The following is a 14,555-nucleotide window of genomic DNA, read 5'->3' on the forward strand; positions in this document are numbered from 1 at the left end:
GCTATTTGTCTTCCTCCTCTGTTCCAGCCTATGTTTTGATGATTTACGAACTTCTTAGCTTAATCCAGATCTCTCTCCTGAAGTTCACGTGTATCTATCCAACAGCGTTATACATCAGTACTTGCCCGCCTTTTCCATGTCGTGGACAACAGTATATCCAGAAAATGATGACGTTTTCATGGCAGCCCACCTAAACCAGACCGATGTCTGTCAGAAAGAACTTGTGCAATAATGAAGCTTAATAGTAACAGCTGAAAGTAACAGTAAGGGCCAATAATAATGAGCAATATTTCTGTAACATCTTCCTGGGGCACAGCAGTTGGGAAACAGACCTCTCAGACACTGCCACTTGCATGTCCCCCTGACATGTCAGTGTCAACATGCTTGAAAGGGGACAGACTACCTTACAGACCTGCTCTTCTGTCAGTGTTTTTCTGTTTCAGTGCGTGGTCCTAACATCTACAAGTTACCCTGACGAAAAGCACTGGCTAAGCTCTCTGCTTCTCCCCAGCCCCCATTTCCAGTCTTAAAGCCTGCTGACTCTGTTTCTGAAAGTCCTCTCTATTACCATGAGTACTTGCCTCATTCAGAGGACATTATTTCTCATGGCCCCTCAACTCTTAAAAAACTTTCTGTCTCCTCGCCCCACTAGGGAAAGAGAGACAGGCTGAGAGTATGGATTGACCTGCCAGCACCCATGTTCAGTGGAGAAGCAATTACAGAAGCCAGACCTTCCACCTTCTGCACCCCATAATCACCCTGGGTCCATACTCACAGAGGGCTAAAGAATAGGAAAGCTATCGGGAGGGGATACAGAGTTCTGGTGATGGGAATTATGTGGAGTTGTACCCCTCTTACCCTATGGTTTTTGTCAGTGTTTCCTTTTTATAAATAAAAATTAAAAAAAAAAAAACTTTCTGGGAGTCGGGCTGTAGCGCAGAGGGTTAAGCGCAGGTGGTGCAAAGCACAAGGACCGGCATAAGGATCCCGGTTCGATCCCTGGCTCCCCACCTGCACGGGAGTCGCTTCACAGGCGGTGAAGCAGGTCTGCAGGTGTCTATCTTTCTCTCCTCCTCTCTGTCTTCCCCTCCTCTCTCCATTTCTCTCTGTCCTATCCAACAATGACAACAATAATAATAACTACAACAATAAAACAACAAGGGCAACAAAAGGGGATAAATAAATATTAAAAAAAACAAACTTTCTGTCTATCCTCCTTGATTTTGGTTTTGCTCTCTATTCTCCACACTGTGACTACAGTGATCCTTTTTTTATTTTATTAATGTTTTACATTCTACAGTAAATAAATTAGTTTGTACATGCATAACATTTCCCAGTTTTCCATATAACAATACAACCCCCACGAGGTCCTCTGTCATCCTTTTCCAGTGATCTTTTCAAAATGCACTTTTTTTTTTTCTTCTGTGTGTGTGAGGTTAATTCTCAATGTAGTGGGTTTTTTTTAATTTCCTTATTGAGAGATTAATGGCTTAAAGTCAACAGTAAAGTACAATAGTTTGTACATGTGTAACATTTCCCAGTTTTCCACATAACAATTCAACCCCCACTAGGTCCTCCTTTGCCATCATGTTCCAGGACCTGAACTCTCCCTTCCCCCACCCCCACCCCAGAGTCTTTTACTTCAGTGCAATACACCAGCTCTAGTCCAAGTTCTGCTTTGTGTTTTCCCTTCTGATCTTGTTCCTCAAATTCTTTTTTTTTTTAATTTAATTTTTCTTTTTCCCTTCACGGTTATTGCTGGGGCTTGGTGCCTGCACTACGAATCCACTGCTCCTGGAGACTATTTTTTCCCACTTGTTGCCCTTGTTGTTTATCATTGTTATTATTATTGCTGCTGTTGTTATTGTTGTCATTATTGTTAGATAGGACAGAGAGAAATCGAGAGGGGGAGAGAAAGATAGACACCTGCAGCCCTGTTTCCTCACTTGGGAAGCAACCCCCCTGCAGGTGGGGAGCCATGTGCACTTAACCTGCTACTGCAGAGCCCCATTTTTCAACTTCTGTCTATGAGTGAGAGCTTCCCACATTCATTCTTTTGTTTCTGACTTATCTCACTTAACATGATTCCTTCAAGCTCCATTTAAGACCGAAATGCAATTCTGATTGTGCTACCCTGATACTTAAAACCATTCAAGTGTGGTGTTTCTAGGAGGACCTAGATGGGGGGTTAGAGTGTTATGTGGAAAACTGAGAAATGTTACACATGTACCAACTGCTGTATTTTACTGTCAGCTGTAAGCCATGATTAATAAAGGAAACCCCCAATAAAGGAAACAACCACTCAAATGCTGCATTGTTGTTGTTGCCAGGGTTTCACCATTCAGGGCTAGAATTTTCAGGTAGAGAGACAGAGGGAAAGACACCACCGCACAAAAGTTTTCTCCAACGCAGTGGGGCCAGACTTGTCAGCACTGCTCTTATAAAGTAGAATTTTCCCACCACTTCCCTTTTCAATATAATTTCCTGTACTACCCTGTATGTATATGAATGCCATATTCTAATGCACAGTTGCCGGCTCAGTTAAGTTTTTTTTTTTCTTTTAACAAAAGCACTGCACAGTTCTGGCTTATTATGGTGATGCTGAGGATTGAACCTGGGACCTCAGAACCTCAGGCAGGAAAGTCTTTTACATAACTACTATACTATCTTCCTAGTCCTCACTAAAAACACTTGGATGAGCAAAAATGAGTTCAAGAATTTGAGTATATCCATCATACTGTGCCTGGTAGGAGGTTTTTCTCTCTTAATTTCCTTATGGAGGATTAATGGTTACAGTCAAGAGTAAAATACAATAGTTTGTACATGTAGAACATTTCCACATAACAACACAAACCCTACCAGGTCCTTGGTAGGAGGTTTCAAAACTGTCAGAACACACAAGAAACATGTAGAATTAAGTGGCAACAGCAATGGTCAACAAGTGGACTAAACAGTAGCCCACCCCCAGCTCTTTTCTTCCTCTTATTTAGCAGGAAATAACATAAAGGATGCAGTCAGAGTCAATCCAGTCTGGAAAATAGATTACTAAAATATTTTAAGAGACCAGTTACCAACATGACCACCTCCTGATGTCAGTAATTCTAAAGTGGAGTTAGTTTATCAACCAAATGAAACACAGCATCCAGATGGCTACACCACCAAACAAGAATGAAGATACTCCCAACACTCAACAACCACATGGTGTTAAGTAGAGGCCCTCCTCCCTCCCCTCAAGCACTGATATGACCAGTGTGGGAGTGGCTCTCTGAGACAGTATCAGTCAGTCATCAACAGTTAGACTATGCCACCAAACTAGTTTACTGCCAGCAGCTAACTGCAACCAGAGACCTGGGGGCCTAGATTGTTTTGAAACAACTCAAGAAAGGAACAATATATGATCAGTGGTCTATAACAAGACAGAAAACCAATTCTGGGACTCTGGTAGATTTTTCAGCAATGTAAGTGAATAATACCACTAGAAAATGAAAATGTCATAAGCCCTCTCATCAAAGGTAGGTGATGAAGGAGTAGTGGTAGCCATACTGCTTTCACCTCCTGTCAGTAAAGATAAAGGCTGGGAAGACAGAGACAATCTGCCAAAATCTGAATGCCTAAACTTGCAAGTATGCACAAACCTCTAAGTCAGGAAAGCAGGTACTTGCTCTGACAAGTACAGATGTTCTGGCTGTGTTTATTAAACAAGGGTAAACAGAATGAAAAGTAAAAAAGAAAAGTCATCTATGTGGTCTGTTTGCTTCCAAATGTTTAGTTATTTGGAAACATCCAATGATAGTTAGAAATACTTAACAGACTCTTAAGGTTTTTCCATCCCTGACTGCAACTGATCTCATGGGATTTTAAGTCAGTTGTGTAAAGAATCATGTTCTTTACATGAATTTTTGTTGCTAGATCACTGATTTATTTATTTATTTATTTACAAGCGCACTGCTCTGTTTTGACTTACGGTGGTGAGGGGGATTAAACCTGGACTTCAGTCAAGAGAGTCATTTTCCATAACCATTACGCTATCTCCCTCACCTATGATAGATTTTAATAATGATTAATAAGAATCAACATTGGTTGTCGGCGGTAGCGCAGCACGTTAAGCGCATGAGGTGCAAAGTGCAAGGACCTGCGTAAGGATCCTTGTTCGAGCCCCTGGCTCCCCACCTGCAGGGCTGCAGGTGTCTATCTTTCTCTCCCCCTCCCTTCCCCTCCTCTCTCCATTTCTCTCTGTCCTATCCAACAGTGACAACAATAATAACTACAACAATAAAATAAGGGCAACAAACGGAAATAAATAAATAAAATATTTTTAAGAGAGTCGGGAGGTAGCGCAGTGGCTTAAGCACACGTGGCGCAAAGCGCAAGGACTGGCGGAAGGATGCTGGTTGGAGCCCCCAGGCTCCCCACCTGCAGGGGAGTCGCTTCACAGGCGGTGAAGCAGGTCTGCAGGTGTCTATCTTTCTCTCCCCCTCTCTGTCTTCCCCTCCTCTCTCCATTTCTCTCTGTCCTATCCAACAACGATGACAACAATAATAATTACAACAATAAAGCAACAAGGGCAACAAAAGGGAATAAATAAATAAATAAAAGTTTTTATAAAAAATATTTTTAAAAGGGCAGGGGTAGATATCATATGGTTATGCAAAGCGGGTAAAGAGCACGTTGCGCAAAGCGCAAGGACTGGCATAAGGATCCCGGTTTGAGCCCCGGCTCCCCACCTGCGGGGGAATCACTTCAGGTCTGCAGGTGTCTATCTTTCTCTCCCCCTCTCTGTCTTCCCCTCCTCTCTCCATTTCTCTCTGTCCTATCCAACAACGACGACATCAACAATAATAACTACAACAATAAAAACAACAAGAGCAACAAAAAGGAAATATTTTTTAAAAAAAGAAAGAAAGAAAGAAAGAAAGAAAGAAAGAAAGAAAGAAAGAAAGAAAGAAACTAACTCTCGTGCCTGGGGCTCCGAAGTCCCAGGTTCAATCCCCCAGCACCACCATAAGTCAGAGCTGAGCAGTGCTCTGGTGTTTCTCACTGTGTCTTTTTCTCTCTGCATTTCTCTCAAAAACATAAATAAATAAATAAATAAATAAATAAATAAATAAATAAATAAATAAATAAAATACTTATAAAAATAAGTCAAACTCACAGAAAGCCTGCTACAAAAACAATGTAATGGGAGTCAGGCGGTAGCACAGTGGGTTAAGTACACGTGGCGCAAAGCGCAAGGACCAGAGTAATGATCCTGGTTCAAGCCCCCATCTCCCCACCTGCAGAGGAGTCGCTTCACAGGCGGTGAAGCAGGTCTGCAGGTGTCTATCTTTCTCTCCCCCTCTCTGTCTTCCCCTCATCTCTCTCATTTCTCTGTCCTATCTAACAACGACGACATCAATAACTATAACAATAATAACTACAACAATAATAGAAAAACAAGGGTAACAAAAGGGAAAATAAATAAATAATCAACACTATAGGTATCCTGGGGTGGGGAGCAGCACAGTGACATTGGACTTAACAGCATGAGGTCCTGAGTTTAATCCCTGAGTGCTCCATGTGCCAGAATGATGCTCTCATCTTCTCCCTCTGCCACCCTCTCATTAATAAATATTTTTAAAAATCAGTGATTCCGCATTCCAAAATTTTCACAATCATCAAGAAATGAACTTTCTCAGAAATGAGTCAGCACAATACAATAGCTCACTGGGATAGCTGCTTTGCCACGTTTATGATCCAGGTGGGGTTCCAGAAGGAAGCTTTTTCTTTTTTTTTTATTATGAAAACTATAACAAGTGTCTTTATTTGTATCTTACAGAGTTACTTGGATCAGGTAATGTTTTAAAGATATTTTTTAACAAATCTACATTTTAACTAACATAATAATATTTTAAACAACGTAAATATTATGTTTTTTTCCTCACAATTACAATACTAAAAAATAAACTGACTACTTTTATATCTAAATGAGAATACTGAGGCTTTCATCTAAAAAGAAACTTTTTTTCTTTATTGGGGGGATTTTACAGTTGACAGGAAAATACAGTAATTGTAATGTGTGTGACATTTCTCAGTTTTCCATATAACACTCTTAACTCCCCACCTAGGTCCTCTTCCACCATCATGATCCAGGACCTGAACATCCCCCCTCCTTGGCGACCCCAGAGTCCTTTACTTTGGTGCAATACACCAACTCTAGTCCAGGTTCTTGAGAGGGGAAGGGGAGGTAGAGAGGGAGATAAAGATAGGCAACTGCAGACCTGCTTTACCACTCGTGAAGCAGACCCTTACAGGTGGAGAGCAGGGGCTCAAATCCAGACCCTTGCACTTGGTACTATGCGCTCTTTTTTTTTTTTAAAAAAAAATTTATTTATTTATTCATTCCCTTTTGTTGCCCTTGTTGTTTTATTGTTGTAGTTATTATTGTTGTTGTTGTTGGATAGGACAGAGAGAAATGGAGAGACGAGGGGAAGACAGAGATGGGGAGAGAAAGATAGACACCTGTAGACCTGCTTCACCACCTGTGAAGCAACTCCCCTGCAGGTGAGGAGCTGGGGACTTGAACCGGGATCCTTACGCCGGTCCTTGCGCTTTGCACCACTTGCTCTTGGTAATATGTGCCCTTAACTGGGTGCTCCACCGCCCAGCCCCCTTATTTATTTTATTTCAATGAGTGTGAGAGATACAGAGATGGGGGCTGGGTGGTGGCACACTGGGATAAGCACACATTGTACTAAGTAGAAGGACCCAATGCAAGGATCTGTTTTGAGCCCCTCGCTCCCCACCTGTAGGGACATCGATTCACGAGTGGTAAAGCAGGTCTACATGTATCTATCTTTATCTCTCTCTCTACCGCCCTCTCCCCTCTCAATTTCTCTCTTTCCTATCCAATTAAAAAAAAGAGAGAAAAAATGGCCACCAAGAGCAGTGGATCCGTATAGTGTAGTGCAGGCACCGAGCCCCATAACCCTGGAGGCAAGAGAGAGATAAAGAGAAAGACCAGAGCACTGCTTAGCTCTGGTTTCCCACAGTGCTGAGGACTGAACCTGGGAGCCTCAAGCATGAAAGTCTTTTGCATAACCATTATGCTGTTTCCCCAGCCCTAACCTTATTTTTAATAGTTGAAAACTGAAATCATCAAAATAAAAAAATAAACTATACATGGCTATGTCTCAAAAACAATACTAAGCTGAGAGATATAGGGGCAAAAGTACTTCTGTTGTCACTGGTGCTTCACCATTCTGGGCCACCTTTTTTCAAATAAAGGCAATGACAGAGGAAGGACCTCATTAATTTAAGAGTGGGGTGGGGGATCACAACACTGAATCACCCCCCAATGCTTGGGTACCAGAGCTTGAACCTGGGTTATACACATGGCAAAGCAGACACTCTCCCGGGTGAACCCATAATATATGTTCTTGGGCAGAGATGGCTGGCTCAACTGGTAGAGCACAGGACTTACATGTCTGAAATTTCCAGTTTGATCCTCAGCACTGCATGTTCCAGAGTGATGTGTTTGCTTCTCTATGTACTGCATGTGAAACTAGCTCTCAAATGTAATAAATCTTTTTATCGTACCATGTAAAAGAAATCTTTTTTTAAAGTACATTTTGTATTAGTCCACTTACATAAAATCCATCATGATATAAGTCAAGGAGTTGGAGGAAGTGGTTAAAGTTGGTTGTTAGATACAGGACAAACTCACAATCAAGAGCCTGAAGGAATTACATAGGGTAATGGTTCAATATCTGGGGTGTATATGTTATCACTGAAATTCAGTTAGTCCAACACTTAGTGCTACACTTTACTGTATGTTAAAGATAAATCAGTTTTTTGGTTTTTTTTTTTTGTATTTGCCACCCAGGTTATCGCTGGGGCTCGGTGCAGGCCACAGCTCCTGGTGGCCGTTTTCCCTTTTTTTTTGTTTTTTCTACTTTCTTTTTATTTGACAGGACAGAAAGAGATTGAGAGAGGATGGAGAGATAGAGAGGGAGAGAGAGGAGTCGGGAGGTAGCGCAGTGGGTTAAGTGTACATGGTGCACAAGGACCATCATTAATGACCCCATTTTGAGCCCCCAGCTCTCCACCTGCAGGGGGATCACTTCACAAGTGGTGAAGCAGGTCTGCAGGTGTCTATCTTTCTCTCCCCCTCTGTCTTCCCCTCCTCTCTCCATTTATCTGTCCTATCCAACAACAATAACAGTAATGACAACAATAGTAGTAACCATAACAATGGAAAAAAAAAGGGCAACAAAAGGGAAAAAAAATAGCCTCCAGAAGCAGTGGATTTGTGGTGCAGATGCTGAGCCCCAGCAATAACCCTGGAAGCAAAAAAAAAAAAAAAATCTTAAAAAAAAGAGAGGAAGAGAGAGCGATAGATATCTGCAGACCTGCTTCACTGTTTATGAAGCATTCCCCCTGCAGGTGGGGAGTGGGGACTTGAACCTGGGTCCTTGCGCATGGTGATGTGTGTGCTTATCCAGTTGCACCACTGCCTGGCCCCAAGATAAGTCAATTTTATTGTATTTTTTTAAAGATTTTATTTATTTATTTATGAGAAAGATAGGAGGAGAGTGAGAGAAAGAACCAGACATCACTCTGGTACATGTGCTGCAATGGGATTGAATTCAGGACCTCAGGCTTGAGAATCCAATGCTTTATCCACTGCACCACCTCTTGGACACGATAAGTCAAGTTTAAAATGTCTTCTAAAAATTTTAAAAGCAGTTGGTGGGAATAACCATCATGACATCTTTTATGTTTCTATAATCACTGTTCTGAGGCGTTGTTTCAAGAACCTAGATTGACTTCTTTATCTCTTGTCTTGTCAAATCTATATCCTCATCTGGTCTCTTCCATATAAAAGCTCTCCTGTTAAGTTTCCCTTCTTCCATCTGAACACAGTGATCTGCTCACTGTCACAGGCAGATAATTTGCTCTTTCCTACCTGAGTCTCTTGTGTCCTCACCCTGCCTGGATCCTCCTTGAGTTCTATCAGCTCTTCAAATCCCATTTCAAATTAAGGAGACTTCTTCAAAGAGAAACTCTGGATTAATCCTAGCCAGTTTGAGCACCCTCTGTTCCCTTGGCTTTTATGTTCCTTTACTGGACTAATGCAATGCTTTAATACACCTCATGTATACCGCAACAGAAGCAATTTTAATAAAATGGGCAGATGCTGTGGCTAGGGATCACTGCTTCTCTACAGAACTCCGTTCAGAACTCTTATTAATGGGCATTTAGTAAAGTGCAGAGTGAAAAGATTATATATACAGCACCCAGGCAAGGATATTTAAGGAAGAACCAACGAGAATGGTATTGAAGGGACTTCTGAGGCTGTGGCTTTTCTCTTTTAAGCACATAGTACAAAAACGAAGGAACTCAATCCCAATGAGATAGCAAGTGTCGGACAGAGAACAAGGTTGTACCCTTTTTTCTGCTTAGTCCTACCTCCTCATATACCAGTGAGGAAAAGGCCAGCATCCAGTTTTCCACATCACTGGGAGGAACCGATCCCAGATGAGAATTAAGGAAGGCGGTAGCTTTTAAGGCTAAGGAAGCACTCAAGCCTCTCCTCAGACCCAACACGTATTCAGGAAGACAAATTACAAAACACCGTTGCTCACTCACAACCACATAGACACGTGCACGCCCAGCTACACAGAAGCAGACGCGCATGCTCGCGGTTCTGCAAGCACCTACTTAGTTTTCTCTGCTATACACTCCCCACCCCAGCTCGGCCCATCTTGGCTGCTTCTACCCCGGTACTGGAGAGGTTCAGCAGGCCGGACTCAGTCAGGTTGGGGACACAACTCCTCTACGGGAAAGAGAGGAGGTCCTTCCTTTTGGGGCGGAAGCCGTGCTAGCTGGCCAGGCCGACTTTGCTCTTGTCCTGGGAACATCTGGCGGAGGTTGGGCGGGGCGCACGTCCAGACAGAGCGACGATTGGCTGCTCGGACGTGGGGGGCGGGGCTAGGCAGAGGGGCGGGACTCACTAGCCCCTTTAAAGCCTTGACATCAAGAGGCGGCCCCAGCGCCACCCCCCTCTTTCTCTGCCCCCCGCCCCCGAGCCGCGGCCATGGACCCGGCGGATCCGGCCTGTCCTGGCCCAGATCAACACCTGATCTCGGTGAGTTCCAAGCCTACTTATGATTTTGAGGGCGGCTAGTATAGAAATAGAGATGCAGTGGGCCCCAATCTGGGGAGGGGAGGTGTGGAGGATTAGGCTGTGGCGGCTGCCTGGGTTTGGAGGAGGCGGTGCGGCTTCCCGCCGGGACCTCGCTGCTAGTCCCTAGCTCCCGTCGCACTCTCCCGAGGCGGGCGGGGGCTGGGGGGCTGGCTGCCACTCAGTGCACCCCCACCACAGCCCCTCCCGCCCCCCGCGCCATCCTCGCGCACTCTCCGTGGCCCCGGAAGGGAAACTTTCGGGAGAGGGGCATGTTCCGGGGGGCGGTCCCCCTCCCTCTTTAAAAACACTGACCTTGCCCCAGCTGGGCACCGCACCCCACCCGAGTCCTACTGTCGGGATGCCGCTTAGTGGTGCGGGGTGGGGGTAGGGCGCAGGCGCACTGGCGAGCCCGGGGCTCAGCTCTGCTAGCAGTCCCAGTGGCCTGGGGCCGCGGGGTGGGAGGGAGGTGGAGGGAGGCGGGGAGATCAGGGTCTCCGGGAGCTGCCTGCCTTGGGCTTGGAGGATCTGCGGGAAGGATGAGGGTAGCCCTGCCGACTGAGCTCTAAAGAGAGGCTGAGGGAAGGAGAAGGGCTGGGCGGAGAGTGGGCGAGGGCACCGCTGCAGAAAAGGCGCTCAGGGTCCTGGCTGCGGTGCCAGAAGAATGCGGAGAATGTATCTGTGCCCGACACTCCCCTGGCCGGGCCAGGAAAGCCGCTGTCTGAAGCCCAGTCTCTCTCTCCTGAGCTCAGAGCCCCATGGACTCTCCAGCCCAGGCACTGCCCCAAGGGCACACAGAGCCATTCCTTCCCGCAAGCCCTGCTTTCCAGGTGGCTGGATGCTGTCCACTCTGCCTGGCCTGCCGCTGCTTCCTGAAAGCCGCCCCAAGGCTTAGGAAGGTGGTCTCAGAGAATGGCTTCCCATCTCATTCTCTCCCTACCCTGCTACCCCAGAGGACCTCCAGGCTGCCAGCCTGGGATTGTTGGGACTGGGGCGGGGGAATGAGAGAGAGGGGTCATTGTCTAGTCATCCTGCAGCCAGTACTTGTGAGAAAAATGAACCTAGCCTACGTGCCTTGTTGCAGATTCTCTTACAAGACACTGTGTTAGCTCTCTTCCAGGCCCCTTGTTTGGCAAGGAGGGAGACTCAAAATTCACTTCTCTTATCAGCCCCTCTGTCTAAGGGCGACCTTGTGTGAGTGAGTTTCCCATGTCAGACAATCACATGCAATCCTGTCTGGAAAGATATGCCCAAATAGCTTAACTTTGTTGTCCAAGTCTGTGGCCTATATGTGAGGTGTCTGGGGCCTCCAGTTTCTTTCTCCAGCTCAGGCCCTTAGAGGAGAGGGAGCCCGTGAGTGGCAGATGGCCTGGGCTGCAGGGAGGAAGGCTCCTCCACAATAGGCCAGGAGGAACTAGTGTGTTTGAGGACCAAGCTGCTGTCACTGTAGACTGGGAGTCAGAGCTCTGGTCCCCACTCTTTCTTGTTTGCTATGTGACCTTGGCCAAGACATTCTGCCTCTCTGGAACTTTTCCTCCATCTGTGAAATTCAGTGGTTGGACTAGAAAGTCCTAGCAATCCCTCCCACTTTGGGAGAGTGTGTGGTTCCACCAATGAGTGAATATGGAGGGGAGAAAGGCAACTGGGTTTGCAGAGGTATTGGGCGATGAGGTAGTTCATCACTGAGATTTAGTATTAGAAGCCTGGATGGAGGGTAGCAGCTGCCCTTGCCCTGCCTGAGAATAGCCATTGTTCTGCTCACCCCTGGAGCCTTGGGGCATGACTTCTGCTGCCTGGCCATTGCAGTCTCTGGTGAGACATCGTGGTGAAGCCAGGCTTTGGGCTTCTGGGGAGGGACTGAGAGGGGGAGGCAACCAAAGGCCAGCAGGGCAGGCAGATCCCCTGGAGACTCAGCTGTTGGGACTTGTTTTAGGAGCTGTTCCAGGGCCTCCTAAATGAACCTGCCCTCCCTCTCAAGGCAGAGGGTAAGAACCCCACAGTTCTTGTCCATCAGTGTCCACCCTCTCCAACCTCACTTGCTTCTTCACTCACAACCCCAGCTCCTAGACAGAGGGCTTAAGGGGTCTGTCTTGCTGCCCTCACCTGGTACAACCAGACCTCCAGGCTCTGCAACACCCACCCAGCAGTATCCAGGGAGGCGGCCCCAACCCCACTTTCCCAGCCTCCTTCCCTCCTGTCTCCTGTGGGTAGGGCTTTCTGAGGAGTCAGGCTCTCCAGGTCAGAACTTGCTCTGCAGCCCGAGTGCCAAAGGCCTTCATGCTCCCTGTTTGTTTTCATCCTCCGGTCTCCCAGGTGCCAAGGGGGGATGTGGAAGGAGCAGTGGAGGTTAGAGAGGCCTTGGGGTTGGCAGGGGGCAGGTGGGGTGGGCACGTTCTGCTGCATTGCTTTCCAGGGCACCCTCTTCCCAGGGCCTTGCTGGTGGGAGTGGAGTTGCAGCAGGGGGTTTTAGGTGAGATGGATGAGCCCCTGGAACAGGGAGGTGGTTTCCCAGAAAGTGGTGGCTGCTGGCATCCCTGTCAGAGTGCAGGATGCGGCTGTTGCTAGGCAGAGGCTGCTGTTTCCTCTTGGGGTGTGGCTCTGAGACTGGCCAGCAGGAGCCCTGCTAGGAGCAGGAAAAAGGACCCTTGTCTGACAGCCAAAAATGCCCAGACTCCCCAGTATTGCATCTCTGCAACAGACAACTCTCGCCTCCCCTGCCCCCCCATCCCCCCCCCCCCCCCATTGCCTGCTCTGACAGTCCTCTCCCAAACCTGGCAGGCTTTGCCAGCCCTAGTCTGGCTGCACTAATGGATTGATTGGATTTTCTATACTTGGAGTTTGGGGGTTTCTGATTGAACATGCAAATTTATGGAAATCAAACTGGGATCTGCCACCACATCAAAACAACATAGAATCCCAGGCTGGAAGGAATCCTGGAGACAGTCTAGTCCGCCGCCGCCTTCGTGCTAGAAATGGGGAAGCTGAAGTTCCAGGGGGAGGAAGTGATTCACTCAACGGTGAGTGTCATCCTCTGGGCTCCTGACCTGGGGCACTGCTTATGTGATGCCGTTCTGCCTTCGTTTCTCAAGCAGCAAGGGACTGGTCAGATCTAAAGCAGAGAGAGCAGCTCTTGAAACTGCAGCTGCTGAGGGCACTTTATGTATCAGCCTCCTTCAAACAATTCCGTAATATTTTCCCCTTGTCTCTGGGGAGGTGGCTCAGCCAATAGCGCACATGCTGTGCATGTTTGAGGCCCTGAGCACCATCCCCAGCACATCATGTGTTTGAGTGATGCTCTGTTCTTGTTCTTGCTCACGCCCTCTTTCTTGTAAAACAGTAAACCTTGCAGCCTGGTTGGCAGTACAGTGGTTAGAGTGTGGGACTAGAAAGTATGAAGTTCCAAGTACGATTCCCCACGTTGCATATGCCAGACAGATGGTCTGATTCTCTTGCTTCTTCTCTCTCTTGTGTTCCTAAATAAATGAGGCTTCTTAAAAAATAGTAAACCTGTGGTCTGGGAGGTGATAAAGCTTTGGACTCTCAAGCATGAGGTCCTGAGTTCGATCCCTGGCAGCATATGTGCCAGAGTGATATCTGGTTCTTTCTCTCTCCTCCTATCATCTCATGAATAAATAAATAAAATCTTTTTTAAAAAAGTAAACCTAGGAGTTGGGCGGTAGCACAGCGGGTTAAGCGCAGGTGGCACAAAGTGCCAGGACCGGCATAAGGATCCTGATTCGAACCCCCAGCTCCCCACCTGCAGGGGAGTCTCTTCACAAGCGGTGAAGCAGGTCTGCAAGTGTCTGTCTTTCTCTCCCCTTCTCCGTCTTCTCCTCCTCTCTCTATTTCTTTCTGTCAATGATAACAACAATATTAACTACAACAATAAAACAACAAGGGCAATAAAAGGGAATAAATAAATATTTTTTAAAAGCATTTAAAAAATAGTAAATCTTTCAGATCATCAGAATAAAATGAAGCAATAAAAATAGATCGTAAAGGTGGTCCGGGAGGTGGCACAGTAGATAAAGTGTTGGGCTCTCATGCATGATATTCCCAGTTCGATCCCCAGCAACACATGTACTACAATGATATTCTGATTCTCTTTTTCTCTCTCTCCTCCTATCCATTTCATTAAAAACTAAAAATCTTTAAAAAAAAAAAAAAAAAGATCATAAAAGGATGGCAAGATAGCTTAACTGGAAGAGTGCCTGCTTTGCTGTGTGCTGCCCAAGTTCAAGCCCCTGTTACACCACCTGAGAATGCTACCACTCTGGCAGCTTGGGTGTGGTGTTGTCTCTGAGAGTAGTCTTCCTCGCTTGGTGACACAGTTTGCTCTGATCCACACCCAGTTGCAAATTACCTCCCTTCTGCCCCTCCGGGGACTGTGCTT

The 14,555-nt window shown here is 46.3% G+C and overlaps 1 protein-coding gene across 1 annotated transcript in view; it reads left to right on the top strand.

Moving 5' to 3' along the window:
* The first annotated feature begins 10,060 nt into the window (after nucleotides 1-10,060).
* NCKAP5L (NCK associated protein 5 like) overlaps nucleotides 10,061-14,555 on the top strand; it is a 37,351-nt gene continuing 32,856 nt past the window's right edge. The window contains exon 1 of the mRNA XM_060195399.1: nucleotides 10,061-10,126. The gene's annotated coding sequence lies outside the window, so the exon portion shown is untranslated. The remainder of the gene's footprint in view (nucleotides 10,127-14,555) is intronic.

Source organism: Erinaceus europaeus, chromosome 7 (assembly GCF_950295315.1).
Source record: "Erinaceus europaeus chromosome 7, mEriEur2.1, whole genome shotgun sequence".
Lineage (NCBI taxonomy): Eukaryota > Metazoa > Chordata > Mammalia > Eulipotyphla > Erinaceidae > Erinaceus > Erinaceus europaeus.